Raw genomic sequence first — 20,415 nt, 5'->3', positions numbered from 1 at the left:
AGGGGGCAGAGAAGCAGGAACTGGGAATTGTCATAGGGGTTTCTTTAACTCTATATTCCTGGGGGAGTTTTTTGTGTGTCTGTATTGTGACAGCCATATTTGCTGACAGGTATTTTGAAATAAATTACCAAAATAATTGAAACTGGCATGATTATATAGTGTTATTTTGACCAATAAAATTTGCAGAATTTTAAAATATTATGTGCAGAATTTTTAATTTTTTGGCGCAGAATTCCCCAGGAGTAAGTAAAGCAGACTATCCTCACTCCTTATGTTGAATTTTCAGTAAGAGCTAGACATTTATATACTCTACGGGTTCTATTCGCCTATTGAAATGCATGCCTAACTCCTATTAATGTTAATGAGAGGAACTCACAGACATTAACAGGAGAATAGACCCAAACCCAACAGAGTAATAGGATCATCAGATTAGAGCACTGATATACCATGGTACCTGCAACACAACCAAATGTGATTTCAATTATGAATGGAGGTAAAAGCCAATTATCAGGAGACCGTTTGAGTCTCAAATTTAAGTATTTAAATAATCTTTTTCTCCCCTCTTTGGTTCTATTTGTTCCAACTTCTGGACTCTTTCTTTTACTTTAGCATTAACTTAACATTTAATAAAAATGGTCCACATATTTTGATTGTTTTAACTGTAGCATTCAGAAAAGTACAGTGCTAAAGTAAACTGCCCCAGGAATGTATTATATCTTGTAATCGCTTAAATCTGTTACCAGGTTTTGTAACATACTGTAGGTAGATGTTTTGTTTTGTTTTTGGTGGTATTTTTTGTGGGGAAGATCCATGGAAGCATTTGCTTGTCACTGAATGAATGCCTGATAAAATGATGTCAGCAAAGAGTATGAGAATTAAAAATAAGTTTGACAGCATTAAACAGCCTTTTGTTGTATGGGTCAAATTCTGCTCTCAGAAGAAAGTCTAGTCCCTGGATCCCAGACATAGGAAAACCAATGCCGTGTTGATGTGCAGCAGGGGCAGGATTTGTGGGGGCTACACTTCTTAAAAGGCACACTTTGCTCTGTGGGTCCCAACACACCCTATTTAAGGGATGTGGGAGGGGTAGAGGTCATGGACTTGCTGTGGTGGGTACCACTGGCTGTTGCCTCCTCTTGACTGGTGGAGATTACTGCAAACTTACAGCCTTACTGCTACCCCTCTGTACCCTAGGAGCTGGAATTCTTCCCTGCCATAGGCCCTGTAGAACCTCTTCAGGCTCAGCTACTATTTAGATCTAAGTTACAGCCTTGTAAATATGGCCTTCAATGAAGTTACTTCTTATTTAAAATGGTGTGACTGAGTGCATAACTTGGCCCTATATAAATATTGTGTCTGAGTCCCTCCATGAACAGTGCTAGCTTCTGTTAGTGCAACCCAGACCGTGAGTTCCTAGGGAGCTCCAGCCATCAACTAAAGCTGCCCAGCCATGGCAGAAACCTGTTGGAGGGAGAATGGCAGCGGTACTATCACCTGCCCTCCAACAAGGATGAGTAGCTCCTGGGTGCAGGGGGGGGATGTAATTTGTACCTCCCCTTTCCTCTTGTGTCCATGGAGATGAATCTGGCCCACTGCATCCAGTTAACTGTTGTAGTGTGCTGTCCAAAATCCTACATCCATCCATTATATACCTAGAGTGGACTGATTTATAACTTTTGATTGATTTCCAAAATATAAACTTATACAAACTTGTAAGAATCTGCCAAATGAGCTAGAAACATTAGTGTGGCATTGGGATACAGGGAAATTTCTAAGACATGGTACAGTCAGGAGCTGAACTTTAAACAAGTTTTGATATGGTTCATTATGATATTTTAAGAAAATTTCTAAAGCAGTTTGAATGTTTTAAGAAATATTAAAAAAATAAAAAGCAACGCTCTTTTATTACAATACAGCTAGTTTGCTGTCCTTTCCAGTAAACCACAAGGTTCATTAATGCTTGGAACTGTTTCATTTATTACAACTGTTTTTAATGTAATTTTCCTGACCAAGTGTAATTAGGGAAATCTTTTATTTACTTTTTCCCTTTCTTTGCTTGTTTTAAGGAGAGGCTTTTCCCTATACAGTATATATACTTTCTTACAGAGCTTTCTTATCTATTTTTATAAAAACTGATCTAACAATGTAAAGTTAAATGCTCTATGAGCAAAGCTACATCTCTGATAACCAATCTAAAGTGCTGTACTAATGATTAAGGGCCGGAACCTACTGCCCCTACTCAGGGTCTGATTCTGCCACACTTCTTCATGTTGAGTAGAACCTTACTGCACAAGCACGTCCACCGGTTTCAGCGAGACCACTCACAGAGCAAGGTGCATGACTAACAGTGGCAGAACTGAGCCCTCCGTGAGCAGTCCTATTGACTTCAACGGGACTTCTCCCACAAAAAAGGGATGCAGGGTCTGCCCCGTAATTGTGGTTATAGATTATCGTTCCCTTCATCTTAAATGATATCAAACTTGTGTGCTGGTGACTATAAACTAATAATTAATCTTTCTTAGTGAATTCAAATACTGTATTGAATTACACTGTTAGCCAGATTATTAAAATGTGTTTATTTCACATTGTAATTCGTTCTTTCATTAAAATATATAAAAATATGGGCTTGTGAAGGAGTATTTGTATGGAGAGAGCACACCGCCACCAAATTTTATATGAGTGTATTAAATATACAGTATGTAGCATTTTATTCACATACTTTTATACTGCCTGTATACCACTGTTACACTCGATGCCTTGTTTCTTTTGTATAAAACTAATATGTAGAGAAACTGATGTTATCATGTATAAACAATGTCACTGTAATTTGAGAAATGTCTTAACCAGATTATTTCTAGTACAGAAGGTTTTAAATGGCAGGTCAGTTTAACATAGCACATTTTCTTGAGAGGTTAAAAGTTGTCCCTCTTCCTTTTTCAGCTGCATCCCAAGAAACTTCTTCACATGATTGTTTGTACTTAACAGACTGTCGTGTCTGATGTTAGTCACATGGTGTTAACCAAAGAACCAGCCCTGTTTCTAATTCATTGGACAAATAACTCTGGGGCTTGATATCATAGAATTACTGAAGTGAAAATATGGATCTCATTGAACTAATATAAAATTGACATATATAAATGTGATTCACCGCTGGGAATAGAAGATTTTTTTTTCTGACTAGTTGTACATTATTGTATCAGTAGCAAAACATTTGATTTGTATCTGTATGTGTGTGTTAATCAAATGTGCCCACAAAGCAAACAAAAATACAAATAAACAGTGCAGACATATTTTACCCCCATTTAATGCCTGTGTCAGGAGTGTACAACTTCAAGAAGCCTGGTAATTTCAAGCCTATTCCTGTCTGAAGCCCTGATAGCATAATGTAGCTGTATACCTGTACTGCCCTTACCAAGACAAATCCATATCATACTAAACATACATCTGGTTAATATTCATAATATAACAAAACCTCCAACCATTATGTTTCCCTTTTAAATTCTTTTCATTAGATGATTCGTCTATAAAGTTACAGGGTTTTCATCTTCCATTTTCTTCTATCATTGCAAATTGTTTGCACTCCCTTAACAAAGACTTACGACAACAAAAGCAATTTAAGAGAACATACCATACTTTCCAAGTCTTATTCAGCACATGAAAAAGAATTTTAAATATCAGACTATAAAAATGACAGAAATTAAAATCAGTACATTCTGATCAAGAAACTGACAGCCTTTCAACCCATAATTCCATGATTAACCAGAAGCCTTCTTGATTAACTTTTTTGAAGTGAAACATCAATGCCCAATTAGTGATTTGGGGTTTTCCCCCCTTCCTAAAAAGGGCTATCTTTTTTGTTGACACTAGAAATGGAAACATAAAGAACTCTTCATCTTTATGCTTTGATCTCCAGCTAGAAACAAGGACTCTAAACTGACACCTGAAACTGAATTTGCCCTTTATTATCAAACTTTCTTGCCCGTCTTTTCCTTTGTTATATTTTAGGTCAAATAAACAGAAATTAGCATTCTCTGTAAATCAGTTTGTTTTATATTCTGACAGTAACAAAAAATGAATGACTCCTTTTTCAACTACTCACATGATTTATTAGATATTTAGGACTTTGAAAAAGATATTGTCGAGATGAAGACTCCTTTTCTCATAGCATTTCAGCTGGATGTAGACAAAAATGGAGTTCTAGCAGTGACTGTGCAGCTCTGCATATCATGTATCAAATTGTGGGGTGTTAGTAATATTTTATGTTGGAGAAGGATTTATAATTAAATGTCACGCTATATCACCGTATCTCAAATTGAGTGTTGTCAGAAATTTTTTGTTTTGTTTTCCTTTCCTTATCATTAGCGAGCTAAAAACTACTTTACGATTTGATACTTGCTTACAGTAACCCTAAACCTCTCCAATGTGCATAAAAAGTTACTGCTGTCAAGTTGTCTTTTTATAAAAAGCAGAAGAGGTTCCAGCATGTCTGTTGCTGCTAAAATAGATGTTTCCTGGTTTCAGAAAAAGGGTTTACGGAAAATTTCCATCATGTATTTGTAGGTATACCCGTACCCATAAACACACACAACTCAAACTCATCAATTAGCTGTGAACAGGGCCATAAGATACAGTTCGTGTAGATACGACAGCTTTAAGGCTGTTATTCACATGCTTGAGACTGTGTAGTTAAGGATTTATAATTTTTGTCTACCTTCTCTCTCTCTCTTTGTGTTTCTATTGATCACTATGTAAACCATTTTTGCTAAGTCATGGATTTCATAGAATCATAGAATCATAGAATATCAGGGTTGGAAGGGACCCCAGAAGGTCATCTAGTCCAACCCCCTGCTCGACGCAGGACCAAGTCCCAGTTAAATCATCCCAGCCAGGGCTTTGTCAAGCCTGACCTTAAAAACCTCTAAGGAAGGAGATTCTACCACCTCCCTAGGTAACGCATTCCAGTGTTTCACCACCCTCTTAGTGAAAAAGTTTTTCCTAATATCCAATCTAAACCTCCCCCATTGCAACTTGAGACCATTACTCCTCGTTCTGTCATCTGCTACCATTGAGAACAGTCTAGAGCCATCCTCTTTGGAACCCCCTTTCAGGTAGTTGAAAGCAGCTATCAAATCCCCCCTCATTCTTCTCTTCTGCAGACTAAACAATCCCAGCTCCCTCAGCCTCTCCTCATAAGTCATGTGCTCTAGACCCCTAATCATTTTTGTTGCCCTTCGCTGGACTCTCTCCAATTTATCCACATCCTTCTTGTAGTGTGGGGCCCAAAACTGGACACAGTACTCCAGATGAGGCCTCACCAGTGTCGAATAGAGGGGAACGATCACGTCCCTCGATCTGCTCGCTATGCCCCTACTTATACATCCCAAAATGCCATTGGCCTTCTTGGCAACAAGGGCACACTGCTGACTCATATCCAGCTTCTCGTCCACTGTCACCCCTAGGTCCTTTTCCGCAGAACTGCTGCCTAGCCATTCGGTCCCTAGTCTGTAGCGGTGCATTGGATTCTTCCATCCTAAGTGCAGGACCCTGCACTTATCCTTATTGAACCTCATCAGATTACTTTTGGCCCAAACCTCCAATTTGTCTAGGTCCTTCTGTATCCTATCCCTCCCCTCCAGTGTATCTACCACTCCTCCCAGTTTAGTATCATCCGCAAATTTGCTGAGAGTGCAATCCACACCATCCTCCAGATCATTTATGAAGATATTGAACAAAACCGGCCCCAGGACCGACCCCTGGGGCACTCCACTTGACACTGGCTGCCAACTAGACATGGAGCCATTGATCACTACCCGTTGAGCCCGACAATCTAGCCAGCTTTCTACCCACCTTATAGTGCATTCATCCAGCCCATACTTCCTTAACTTGCTGACAAGAATACTGTGGGAGACCGTGTCAAAAGCTTTGCTAAAGTCAAGAAACAATACATCCACTGCTTTCCCTTCATCCACAGAACCAGTAATCTCATCATAAAAGGCGATTAGATTAGTCAGGCATGACCTTCCCTTGGTGAATCCATGCTGACTGTTCCTGATCACTTTCCTCTCATGTAAGTGCTTCAGGATTGATTCTTTGAGGACCTGCTCCATGATTTTTCCAGGGACTGAGGTGAGGCTGACTGGCCTGTAGTTCCCAGGATCCTCCTTCTTCCCTTTTTTAAAGATTGGCACTACATTAGCCTTTTTCCAGTCATCCGGGACTTCCCCCGTTCGCCACGAGTTTTCAAAGATAATGGCCAAGGGCTCTGCAATCACAGCCGCCAATTCCTTCAGCACTCTCGGATGCAACTCGTCCGGCCCCATGGACTTGTTTTATTTTTTGCATGGGTATCCTTTGTTAATTAAAAAGCATTCAAGGAATCCAACCTTTCACATCTGAACCTTAATTGCTGGAAAATATTTGAAAGAAAAATGCGTTGCAGAAGCTAATTAGGTTTCTTTTACCTTGGAATTCACTGGGTCTTGTGTAAAGAACCCCACTATTTAGCAAATAGTACTAGCAGGCTGACAGTTCTATGGAGTCTGCGTTTTAGGGAAAGGATGAGATCTTAATTTCCTGAAGCTGAATCTGGACACAACGCACCCCCTTTTGTGCTATTTCCGAGCTTTTTAAAGAGTTCCCTCAGTTCCTTTTGGAAGCTCTCATAGGCTCTGCCTGTGTCTTGAATCTTCTAACTACAGAATTTTTAAAGCCCAGTGGTACCGTATATCCTCCAAATGCAAATAAAGGGACATTCAGGTGACTATTCTGATTGGCCTCCAAAAAAGGCTCCCATAGCATTTTGTAGACCTCATCTAGATGTCTGTGAATTTATTCTACCTACAGATTTCACAGAACAGCTGTGTGCTTAACTTATAGGAAGTTTTTAAAAGACAGAGTTAAATAACCTAAGCTAGTTGGGGTTTGGCTCAAACATTTTACCGATGGTTACACTTTCAATAACACACACACACACACAAGTGCTCTACAGCACTCTCTCTAGTGATTTTTGTTATGCACATTAGAACAAAACTTCTGGAGCCATCACGATAGCTCTGCTTTAGAAAGTGTGGGAGTACATACTTTTTAATCATGGGGTTCTACCAAAACTACATACATGCAAAAAATAAAACAAAACAATTGATTAGTTAAAATGTTTAAAATGAAACAAAACCAAAATTTTCCCTACCCAAAAGATAGGAAAACTTAATATAGGGAGCCCTGTCGTTCTCTCCAGTTCTGCAGGTGGAAGTGGCACAATCCTGGCAGCTTGGGCCAGGAGAGAGTGCAGAAGGGGGAAAGCGTCTCTGCTGTACCATTCCTCATTTCCCAGACCCCACAGCATCATCATCTCAGCTCACAGGACTTCTGCAAGTATGTTAATGTTGATCTTGTCAGTGTTAATGCTGAAATTTTCCAAAACTTGTGTGAGTGCAAGTGGCCTGTTACTCCACATGAAGTTTGGTGCATGTTTTGGGATAAAGAGCTTTTCAGAACGACTATGAGTCCTGCCCAAGTCCTCTGCACAACCTAGCCATCAGACATGCAATACCTTTGCCGGAGAAGGCATATGTAAATGCTTTCCCCCAGCAAATGAGGATGAGGAGGGCTTGGGAGCAAGAAGGGGTTATAGAACCAAGTGGTGGTGGTGGTCGTTGGAAAGCAGACCAGCAGCCAATGGGGGAACGTAGCCCTGGATCATCATAGAGGATGATAGCCGGCAACGTTGCAGGTGAGTAGTGTATGAAAAATTAGTAGTAGAAAAAAGTATTACAAATACTAAACATACAGTAAGTAATGTGGTTTTTATTAGATCACACAGCTGGTGTATCAACCAATTTTCACAGCTGGCAGGGGGATAATGTGCTCAGTAGGACATGTGCATGGGATGGGATTGTGCATTGGTTATTGGCTCCCTTTCTTTTTGGCATATGGGAAGAAAAGAGGACAGGTGGTTCAAATTGCAGCGTAGCTTTCTCATGCCTCCAGCCATCTACTATAAGAACAAACTATTATCATTATTGTATTTATTAATAAAAGTTTGGCCTTGGGTTCATAATTGAACATAATCTGTGATATAAGATCTACGACGATGTGATCATGTGACCCATTATATTCCTGTAAGTTAAGTATAAAGAAAAAAGAAAATTTAAGATGCTCCGAAAATATGTAAGGCTGAGAATTGGAAAAGTTTCATGATGCAGTGAATAAAAAATTCAGTATGAAAGCTGTTGGTTTACATGTGTTCAATTTAAATATCTTCATCACTGCCGCGAGTGATGATCATGAATAGGGTGTGTATTGTCCTCCATGGACCAAGTTCTGCCCTCAGTTACATCTGTGCATTCTCCTATGGACAGTGGGATTACATGGATGTAACAGAGCACAATTACATGGTACTGCTCGTGATCATTGAATACCTCTGTGTACAGTACTAGCGATAGCTATACACAGATCTTATCAGACACAACTTCGTTTACTTCTGATAAACTTTCAGATATACCTTCTATTTGGGAAAGGATTAAACTGTCACACAGTTTTATTCATGTGATGGATTCCAAGTTAGTCTTTTTAAAATAGCAAATTACTTGGCTCCAGATACTCTGGTGAATAAGGGCTATTTAGTATTTTCTTGCTGTCCAAATTTGTAGCATACTCTTTTCTCTCTAGTGTTTGGATTTTTACACTCCACTGGGTGCAGTTCTACTTTAATGCTTGTCATTTGATATATATTATATATTTAATTTTACTTGTAAATTTATACCCCTCCTTCCCAAAAAATAATAAAGGAGATGCTACATTTTCTTGCCTAATTATTTTGAATAGCTAGTTTTCAACATGGTAATCCTAAAAACAAATTTATTTTTGGATCAGCATGAAAAACATTATGATGGAAGGAAATAAATGAGACTAAAAAAGACGTGTGGATGAAATCAAATGTCATCAGCTAAAATCATATAATAAATAAATTGACTATTAGATAAATTATTTATTAAAACAAGACCTTAATAGGGTTATGTGTTGTGAGCATAGTTTACAGTGGTTTGTTTTCCACTTAATTAGAAGCCTTACATTTCATCTTATTAATAATAAAAATTCTCTTGTCAAAGTGGGTAAGATCATATTGACACTAAGATGTACATTTTTAAGGCAGGAGTGAATATTGCCTTTTAAATAATTTTATTACACCATGCAAAAGGCCATATTCTGCTCTCAGTTTTGACAGTGTAAATCCAGAGTAGTTCCTAACACAGCCTAGGGCCAATATGCCTTGCGCCTATTTGGGAGTGACCACTTCTAGAGCTGTAATAGTTCAGTCTCTATGGCCCATTCAGTCCTCATCCTCTGCTGTGAATACAACCAAGTTGAGAATTCGGGGGATAGACAGGTTTATGTAGCATCTTATTTCAAGCATGCAGGAACTCAACTGCACTTCACAGAAGTAAAGCAAAAGTTTACTATGAAAACCGGAACAAGCATCATGATGGCTTGCTAGCTAATATATACTGTAATTTCTAAAAACTGTGTATGTCCTTTAAAATGATTTGAAGATGCTAATCTAGTTCCTTCAGGAATACTGATATGATGTGAGCGTGGTGTGGGCTGTCAGTTTGAGCATGGAAATGGGAATAGGAGCACCTCGGTTCTAATGCCAGCTCTGACACTGACTGGCTCTCAGGTAGATTGCTTTAGCCCTGCTTCTGCTCCCATTGGCGGCAATGGGAATTTTGTCAATGAGAACAGAATGCCAGCCCTAAATTCCCTGCCTCAGTGTATTTATTTGTAAAGCAGAAATAATTATACTTTCTTATCTCAAAGGTTAATAACAAGAGAGTCTGTGAAGTGTTTGTACATGAAAGCTAATGTATAAGTGCTATTATATAAAAAAAGTAGTGTATATCCTGCATTTACTTATACCTAAGAAGACACAATATAAGTAAGCTTAATTTCCACCATGTTAAATAGATCAGTATAGGATCTCTCAGTAATCCTCAGTATAATCAAGAATCATAAATAAAATTACTGTATGATTCCTACCATGTTAATTTGGACAAGTTTTTTACCTTGAAGCCTCCTGCCTGTAAGGAATCCATCTAGACCTTTATGGAAAGGTCCTATAAAAATAGGGATAAAATCAACAGAAATGTAATTGGGTTTGACAGAAATTGCTCTTAAATACCTATAGAAAGATATTCTTTCTATAGTTGTTTGTAGTGTTGTTGTAGCCATGTCGGTCCCAGGATATTAGACCAATAAGGTGGGTGAGGTAATATCTTTTATGGGACCAAATTTGTTGGTGAGAGAGACAAGCTTTTGAGCCCCACAGAGCTGCTCTTCAGATCTGGGAAAGTATTCAGAGTCTTACAGCTAAACACCAGATGGAATAATAGATTGTTTAGCACAAGGAATTAACATGTTGTAAGAGACCATTGCAGGTGAAGTGGGCAGTTAACGCCTCTGCAATGAGAGGACAAAGGTTTGGTGGGTTATAAATTGTTGCCATGAGCCATGAATCCATAGGCGTTGACTCCGTGGGTGCTCCGGGGCTGGAGCACCCACAGGGGAAAATGGTGAGTGCTCAGCACCCATGGACAGCTCCTCTATCAACTCCTCCCCCTCCCCCAGCACCTCCCTCCCACCAGCAAGCCCTGTTGATCTGCATCTTCCCTCCCTCCCAGCACCTTCCACCTGCTGTGGATCAGCTGTTTCGCAGTGTGCGGGAGGAGCGAGGGCGGGTCATGCTTGGTTTAAGGGGAAGAGCGGGGCAGGCAGAGGCGGGGTGGGGGTTTGGGGGAAGGGAAAGAGTGGGGGTCACGCACCCCCCAGGAAAGAACACAGTCAGTGCCTGTGCATGAATCCAGCGTCTCTATTCAGGCCATGATTTTTAGTGTTTAACAAAAAGTCAGGAACGTGAGCTCCCAGACTCATCTTTTGAAGGTGCTGTGCAGCTCTCCTTGGAGGATGAGGACTCGGAGGTCAGATATGGAGAGATCGCTTTGGGAAAAGTGTTCACCCACGGGTGATCTGGTGTTTTTGTCTTTTATCGTTTTTCTGTCTGAATTCCTTCAGAATGTTGTGGTTGGTTTCACCCCCCTAGTTGTTGTTGGGGCTTTTATTGGGTCTCTGGATGAGGTACACTACGTGTTGCTATCGGCATGTGTAGGACCCATAGATCTTGAGAGGCGAGTTGGGGGAAGGGTTATTGAACATCGAAGTAGTGGAGCTATTTCTGCAGATTTTGCATCTGTTGTTATGGCGTGGCCTGCTACTTTTCCCAGACCTGAAGAAGAGCTCTGTGTAAGCTAGAAAACTTGACTCTTTTACCAGCAGAAGTTATTCTCACCCACCTTGTCATTCTTTCTATAGGTTTTTGACTTGGGATAGAATTCTCTATTCAGTTTTACGCACTGCTGCAAAGAGTGTATACAATGATTAACATTTTAATTAAATTCTATGTGACTTCCCTCGGAAGGGGTCTTCCAACCCTTAAACATTAAAAATAAAAATTGCTGATTATTTTCATGGGGCTAGATCAGGCATAGTCAATTATTTTTTGTAAAGGTCCAAATTTCTTGGTCAAGGTCCAGACTCCAGAGAAACTAATAAAAAATACCAATGATAATATGTAAATAAAAAGCACCTGGCAGTCTGGATTGGCCCATGGTTTGCCTATTGACTACCCCTGGGCTAGACTGTTCTGTGAGAATTGTTTCACAGAAGAGCTGTCTACACAAGTAAGCTTAATTTCCACCATGTTAAATAGATCAGTATAGGATCTCTCAGTAATCCTCAGTATAATCAAGAATCATAAATAAAATTACTGTATGATTCCTACCATGTTAATTTGGACAGGTTTTTACCTTGAAGCCTCCTGCCTGTAAGGAATCCATCTAGACCTTTATGGAAAGGCTGTCTGTCTCCCCTTTCCTGTGCTGGGATCCTAGGGAGAGTACTTTGGGAATTGGGGGGTAATACAGCATGGAGTGGGGGCTCCAGTGGAGCTGCACTACTGGGAAGCAGGAGGAGATAGGGGAACTTTGAAGCTAATTTGAGGGCAGAAACTTCCAGATGATCCCCTGAGATCCAAATATGCTAGAGCCCAAACCGGCTAATCTCTCATAGAGATTTTCTCCCCTGCCTCCTTCCAAGTGTCTTCTGCAGGATGGGGTGATCTGGCCTGAGGCAAAGACTTTTACTGGCAGAAATATTTTAAGGAATGATTTTTCTCTTGGTCTATATCCTACCCTGTCTAATTATGCATAAAATTTCACTGTAAGTTTTCTCTAAGGGTAGATATGCTGCATAAGATCTATTACAACAAAAGTGTGAAGTGCAGAATACACTTAAAATGTTCATTGTCATTCTAGGTAATCCAAATTAAATGTAATTTGCAAATGCAGCAATCAAAAGAACAAAAGCTGTAAAATGATGCAATGAAATTTACAATGCATATCTCCAGGAACACTGCATGACAAACATTTATCGAGGGCATGAAAAGTAGAAGTGATACAGTATATAAATATTTTACACATTTTTTTAAAACCTCAGTTTAAAATGTCATGAAGGTCTGTATTTGCATCTCCTTCACTTACACCTATCTATGCTACTGTTTGTTATGGATTTCTGAGCAAGACCATGGGTAGAGTCTCCTCTGGCTACTCTGCTAGGTACAATGTGCCCTTTAATAATAAACAAAATGCTTTCATTTCTATATTGCCTTTCATCTGAGGATCTCTAAGCATTTTCCAAACACTAATTAACCCTCAAAACACCCTGGGAAGTAGATAATGAATATACAAAGATCATTTCACCCACCCCCCCAATGCAGCCAGTTCTAGTTTGGACCATAGAAGCTTCCTAATAGTATACAGCAGTTCTGCATAACAGTTTGGGGGAAGAAATGATGACACATATCACATCAACTGAAATTTCAGGGGGAATATAGGTTGGTAAATGGAGTTGGAATTTAGCCAGAGCATTGGAGTTAACACATCTACTCTTATAAAACACGCCAGGGGATCTTTAATGAACACAAGCAACCAAGATCTTAGTATTACATCTTATTCAAAAGATGGCACCTCCAGTGTTCCCTATCATCATCATTCTAGAGCACCGATTCCAGGCAGGCTGAAAGACGACTGCCACCTACTGAGTCCCCAGTTTCACTTTCTGCAGCACCAACATAGATGTGAATTGGCCTCTAGGAGGAGTAGCTGGGGCCTGTACTTTAACCCTCTTATTAATACTGAGGAATAGCTACTTAGTAACTTAATAGGTCAGACACAGATGAATGGTTAATTTGCTTCCTTTGTAGCCTGGAAACCCTGTTTGTTCCCAGAATGATTTTATATCAGGCTGTTGCCCGGACAGAGTATACCTCAGGAAAGATCTCTCTAGCCTTGTTGCTTCCCTTCTGGGAGGAATGATGTTGTTTCCATGTCCATAAAGCTCCTCTCCCCAAAGACTGTCTGTATATTTGAGATTATTACTTCCAACTTTGGAGAGTGTGTGGCTGAAGAAAGAGGTCTTGCCAGCATAAAATAGAACAGAGTTGATTTTATTGCATCCCACTGGTACTGGAATTGTCTTTCTTGTGGTTTAAAGGATTCTGGCAAGCTGTCTAAGCCCAGAATGTAAGTTACATTTTATTTTATTTATTTAAACACCACCTGCAGTACAAGATAACCTTACTAATGGAAACAAAAGCCTTCCTAAAAGCATCGGACTTTAAAATGTCAGACTTTAAAATGATCTTGTATTTTAAAAAGGGGTTTTAATAATTTAATGATAACTTTTTAATTGTGTTTAAACCTTCCTTTGTAGAACTTGCAACTGAAGCACTGTGCTAGTTCCTGAGAACCAGAAAGACTGTAGAGTGAAACTGACTTGACTGTTTTCATTGTCTAAAATGAGTGAAGTGCAAAAAGTAAATAAATTCAAATGAAATTTTTTAAATCAGTTTTATTAATCTAAATTAGCAGAATAACAGGGGTCAGGAATTGATTGATTGATTGATTTCACGATTTTTAACCTGACAATGAGCCAGTAAAATAAAAAATATATACACACAAGGGGCTGATTCTCAGTTATGCTAAGGGCCCTTTACACCATTCTGGCAGTGTAAAGAGCCTTAATGATTTACACCCACTTTAAGGTCCAACCTATGCATCACCATGTTTTTTATTCTGCATGATGATGATTAATAATAATAATAATCATCATGTTTATTATAGGAGTGCATCAGGGCCACCGAAGAATGGGGCTCCATTGTTCTGTTACCCGCACAAAATTCCCTGTTACTTCCACACTCTAGGGCACCCACCTTTACCCAGTTCCTAGGGCTCAGGTGTAACCATGTTAATTTAGGCACCCATCCTCACCCTTCCATGGGCTCAGGGCATAACTTTACACTCTGCGGGTTTGCGGGGTCTTTAACAGTGAAAGAGCCTTACACAGTAATATCCTACTTAATCTCTATTTATTAACAATTACCCCCCTCCCCCCACAAATGCATACGCTAAACATACAATGCTCACCTCTCCCATTTCTTGATGGCCAATCAGGATCAGGTCATCTGGGGAACTCCAGTTTCTGCAGTGTCATTGGCAGTGTTGAGATCTGGCAGCTCTGATCTTGGGGATGTGTGCCTGTGTCCTGGAGTTGGTTCCCAAGAACTTCCTTTTGGACCCCAGTTTATATAGTGAAACTTGAGTCCTGCTTAGCTGTACTTTAACCAATTGTTTTACTGAAATTTTACTAACCAATCCTAACATATTGTAACAAAATTCTCTAACCAATCCTACCCCACTATCTTAATTAATTTACACCTAGCAAAATTAATTATGTAACAGACAGAAACAATCAAAGAACCAGACTGAGACCATACAGATAAACAGTAGAGAAGTGGGGATCATAAAGACAAAACAGTAAAGAAATGGGGATTTTACAACCACAATTACTGATAAGTGATAGTATTCTGTCTGGCAAGCAATCAAACTAAGTTTTCTTTGACCACCTTAAGATCTGTTTCTCTATCTGGTGATGGTAGGGTGACCAGATAGCAAGTGTTAAAAATCGGGACAGGGTGGGGGGTAATAGGCACCTATATAAGACAAAGCCCCTAATATCAGGACTGTCCCTATAAAATCAGGACATCTGGTCAAGCTAGGTAATGGTGGGTACTGTTAGGACAGGATCTCCTTCTTAACAGCCCAATATTACATTGCTTTAATGTAATTTAGATGGAATGTGAGGCTTTCTGATTCTTAGCTCATGGCTGCTGCTCTCCTAATACGGCTGCAGATGAAAGCCTTAGGCCGTACAATATGGCTACAGGAAAAGGCCTTATCCTTACAGTTCTAGATATTATATAAGCATAAGGTAGAAGACAGTTCACTGTCCTTTCGTTTCCACCCTTTTTATAGCAAATAGAAACACTGTGTATATGATCCAGATCCAAAATTTCATATTCAGATTCATTAATCTAACTTTAAACGTCTATCACGTAATTTATTGTCCATGTATGTTAGAACATAAGATACATCAGATGTTACAAGGAGTCAGATACTGAGGGTAAAAGTCAACCATGATTGACAACACATATAGTATATGTACTGCATGGAAACTTTTATTTCAGCACTTTTTAAACTATGAAATGCAGAACAGCCACTGTTTTTGTAAGTGGGACAAGGCTAATGTTCAAATCTTCCTCAGCTTAGATGTGCCTTGTACTACTACATGAATCCCCCCATTCATTTCCTTTCTACTTTGAATACTAGGAATACACACAGAAAGGAATCTGTGGTCATCATATGGTCAAATTATTCAAGAAGACATGCAATTGTGATCCAAGTAAAAATAACTCTTTTTTTCTTATATTTTTTCCACTGCATCAACAATTCTAGCCTATACCTTATATTTACTATGATCAGTTCTGGCTCTCATGTTAATTTTGCTTTAACTTCATAGCCTTGATCATGCTTTCTTTCCTGCCTACCCCATCCACTCCACCACCACCCCACGCCTCCTGTCTTGGTCACTTGAGAAATGGTTTCCTAAGCTTTCTTTTTATTAAGTGTCAGTCGTCTTTTTATACATTTTGAGACACAACAGGATTTTTATGTAAAAAATTGCCCTCTTCAAATGATGCTATGCGGCAGCAGGAAGGTGCGGATGTTTTTTTGAAAGCGGCACCACACACACTGCAAGAGACTCCATATATACTCTCCAACAGAATGATGTACTTTTAAAAGTACAGATCTTCAGCCTTTGAGGCTCTGTTTGTTGTGAAACTGTGTTGTGTACTAGTGGTTCTCAACTGGGGGTCCACGGCCCCCCGGGGGTCTGGAAGCTCTTTCAAGGCTGCTACGGGGTCCCACGGCTGAAACCCCGATCGCCGACCCCCCTGCAGGGCTGAAGCCCCAAACCTCGGCGTTCCCCCCGCCCACCCCCGTGCCCCATGTGGGGCTGAAGCTGGGAGGCGTGAAGCTGAATCCCAGAGCCCCAAGCCCTGGTGCTCTCTGTGGGGCAGAAGCTCTGAGCCCATGGGCAGAGTGGGGGACATGGAGGGCATTTCTCCCTCCCCGGAAAAAAACTGCAGTGCAAGAGCATGACAGTCCCGGGGGGCAGATCCACACTTCCCTCCCCCCATGTCCTCTCCCCGCCCCCCTGGCCAGGTCAGAGGCAGGAAGCTGTAGTCAGGCAGTGGGGGGCAGCTGCTGCACTGGCTGGTGCCATGGCGCAGGCAGCATTCCCTCTTCTTCTGCTGGTGCCTCAGGTTGAAGCTGCCCCTCAGCTCACAGTCCCCTTTGCTCCCACAGAGGCAGCCACTAAGAGCCTGCCCGGGTGGGGAGACCCGGCTCCGTGGCTGGCAGACCCCTTCGGGAACAAGGATTGCAGGGGAGTCCTCCCAGCAGACAGCCCCTAATGCCCCTCTCCCTACAACCTGGAGCTACCTCGTGTCTGCACACAGCCCCAGCTATCCCCCCTCCCTGCACACATAGTCCCTAGCTGCCCTCCTCCCTGCACCCACAGCCACCCCCTGTATGCAAACAGCTCCTAGCTACCCCCTCCCTGCACCCTAAGCTGTTTTCAAACTTTTTGAGCTAAGCTCCCCTGCCCCCCCCCCCCATCTTTGAGTTATAATTTTTGGTTGTGCCCTCCCCCTCCCCCCCGCCAACTGAGACAGGCCTGGTGGCCTGCTGAGGTGAGTCCGGGGGAGCAGGTGGCGCACCCTCCCTGGACCCCGCCATGTGGAGGTGGCTCAAGCCCTGCTGGCCCCTGCCCCCCCCCAAATAGAAGTCAAACTACATCTATGCCCAAGGCCCCCCCCCCGCGATACCCCTCCCCCCCCACCTTGGAAGTTTTATAGCATGTCAAGGGGGCCTCAGAGAGAAAAAGGTTGAAAACCCCTATTGTAAACAATAGGTGTTGTAATGATGCTCAGGCTGTAATATGGTACCACCCTATTAAACAAACAGATCTGATGACTATACTCCTGGCTAATCTCTCTTTAAACAAAAGCTAACTGTTGTAATTATTGTTTTGTTTCCGATACTTACATGGCAAGGATTTGTAAACTTGTTAAAACTTTCTAAATAAATAAATAGTTAAAGGGAAAAAACCAGAAGTAGAGCTGTACATCGCATGAAATACAAATGGAGTATATTGTCCTATTGCAGAGTAACAAATTGCTTGAGCTCATAATCGACTGCAAACCCCCTCGCCAGCTCTGAGTATTCTTCCTCTAGCCTTGCACAAACCTCTCCCAAGCCTGTGACTGAAACTTGGCACCTAGTTTTCAGCTGTGTTCAAACTGGGCTCGTGCCCCATGGACTTGTACCCTGACTGTCTGTTTTGTCTTTGGACTGATTGGCTTTTTACTCCTGGGCACAGATTCTGTCATATTGACTCCGGTTGAGTAGCCCCATTGTAGTCACTGGAACTATGCAGCGAGTGAGATGGGGTGAGGAACGATTCTATGGGGCTGGCAGAATCTGGTCCTTGGAAAGGAAGAGAGGAAATACTTTTTCTTCTCTCTCTCTCTCTTTTGTGGGAAAAAATAGGGAAGCATGTGTAGAACAGAGGCCATGGAAGAAGGGAGTGGGGTGATCAAATGTGGAGCTAGGAGGGACTGGAACTTTTAGTTAATTGTGATACAGCAGTAGCTGAACTGTAGTTGTGCTAGAGGTCAGTGTTTAACTGAAGATCTAAGCCTTTATTTTATAAAAATCCCAGTGACACGGCAAAAAGCAAGCCATGGAATAGAAACATTGAGTGCTGTTGTCAATTGGTGATTTGATGAAAATGAATTGATAGAGAATAACACGACTACAAAAATTGCCACATTGGCAGTTTTTCACTGGATCATCTTTGTACCCCTCCTGCAAGACATCGAAAGCACCCTGGGACCTGTCCTTTGGCCACAGTGTGGCTCCTGGCATGTTGATTGCTCCACTATCAGTTATACATCTGTAGGTTTTACGCTGGAGCGCAAGTTTGATGAAAATGGGTTATGTATTGCTTTTTGACATCTGTGGGAAATGGAAGTGAAAGACATATGGAGTGTTGGAGAGCATTATTAACTCCCATTGGCAATATAAAGATGGAAAGGAATGGACAAGTCTTTCCCCTTGACTTATTTCCATTCTTTTACATTTTGAGTGTACCCCAGATGGGGGGAGAGTCCCACAGCCCAGGCTCCAGCACAAACCTGAAGTCTACACTGCAGTTTTACAGCCCCATGCCAGTATTCCAAGAGCTTGAGTCAGCTGACATTGGCCAGACTGCGGGGTGGGGGTGTGGGGGCGTGTTATTGCAGGATAGACATACCCACAGAGAAGAAACAGAATTCCCTGCAGATAATTGGGTTCTTCAGGCTTGACTGTCCATGTCCATGTCATTACCTCTTTTACAAATCCCTACACCCTTCTCTTTCTGGTGAGAATATGCAAAGGAAACTGCAAGGTCAGCCTAATGGAAATCCTTAGTCCTGCTGCCCCAGGATTTTCTGCAGGACCACCTTGTATTTAGCTGAGACACCCTGAATACCTTTCCCAGACCTGAAGAAGAACTCTGTGTAAGCTTGAAAGCTTGGCTCTCACACCAACAGAAGTTGGTCCAATAAAAGAGATTACCTCACCCGGCTTGTCTCTCTAATATCCTGGGACCCACACAGCTACAACAACACTGCATACAACAGTCTCTCTTTATGTTTGTCTATATCATGGTAATGACAGCATTCCGGAATAATGGTAGAAACAACAAACAAAGACCCTTTTTATGTCTACTATAGATCACCAAATCAGGAAGAGGAGGTGGATGAGGAATTTCTAGAACAAATAATGGAAATATTCAAAATTCAAGACCTTGTACTGATCGGAGATCAGGAAATGACAGATTTCATGACTCTAAGGAAAGGAAGGAGTGAGAACAGCAAAATAAGAAAAATGGACTTCAAAAAAGTAAACTTTAGCAAGTTCAGAGAAGGGGTAGATAAGGTCCCAATGGAAGAAAATCTAAGGAAAAAAGGAGTGCAGGAGAGCCGGCCGTTTCTCAAGGAGACAATATTAAAGGCACAACTGCAAACTATCCCAATACGAAGGAAAGATAGGAAGAATAGTAAGAAACCAAGATGGCTCCATCGGGAGCCCTTTAATGACCTGAAAATCCAAAGGGAAACCTACAAAAAGTGGAAACAAGGTCACAATGCAAAGGATGAATACAAAATAACAGCACAAGTATGTATGGACAACATCAGAAAGGCTTAGGCACAACATGAGTTACACCTAGGAATGAATGTAACAGGCAATAAGAAGAGATTCTTCAAATACACTAGGAACAAAAGACGATGAAGGAAAGTGTAGGTCCTCAGCGTGAAAGGAGAGCTAATAACTGATGACATCAAGAAGGCTGAGGTGTTTAATTTCTATTTTGCTTCAGTTTTCCATTAAAAGGGTGAATGGTGGCCAGATAATCAACACAATTAATATTAACAACAGAGGTGAAGGGATGCAAGCCACAATACGGAAAGAACAGGTTAAAGAAAATTTAGATAAGGTAGATGTATTCAGGTTGGCAGGGCCTGATGAAATTCATCCTAGGGTACTTAAAGAACTATTTGAAGCAATCTCAGAACCTTTAGCAATTATCTTTGAGAACTCATGGAGGACAGGTGAGGTCCCAGAGGACTGGAGAAGGGCAAACATAGTACCTATCTTTAAAAGGGGAAAAAAGAGGAAAATTATAGACCAGTCAGCCTAACTTTGATACCTGGAAAGATACTGGAACAAATTATTAAACAATCAGTTTGTAAGCACCTACAGGACAATATGGTTATAAGGAATAGCCAGCATGGATTTGGAAAGAACAAATTATGCCAAACCAACCTAACTTCCTCCTTTGACAGGGTTATTGGCC

Source organism: Chelonia mydas, chromosome 3, assembly GCF_015237465.2.
Source record: "Chelonia mydas isolate rCheMyd1 chromosome 3, rCheMyd1.pri.v2, whole genome shotgun sequence".
In the NCBI taxonomy this organism is placed as follows: Eukaryota; Metazoa; Chordata; order Testudines; family Cheloniidae; genus Chelonia; species Chelonia mydas.
The sequence above is the reverse complement of the archived record's forward strand: the minus strand, read 5'-3'. Positions refer to the sequence as shown.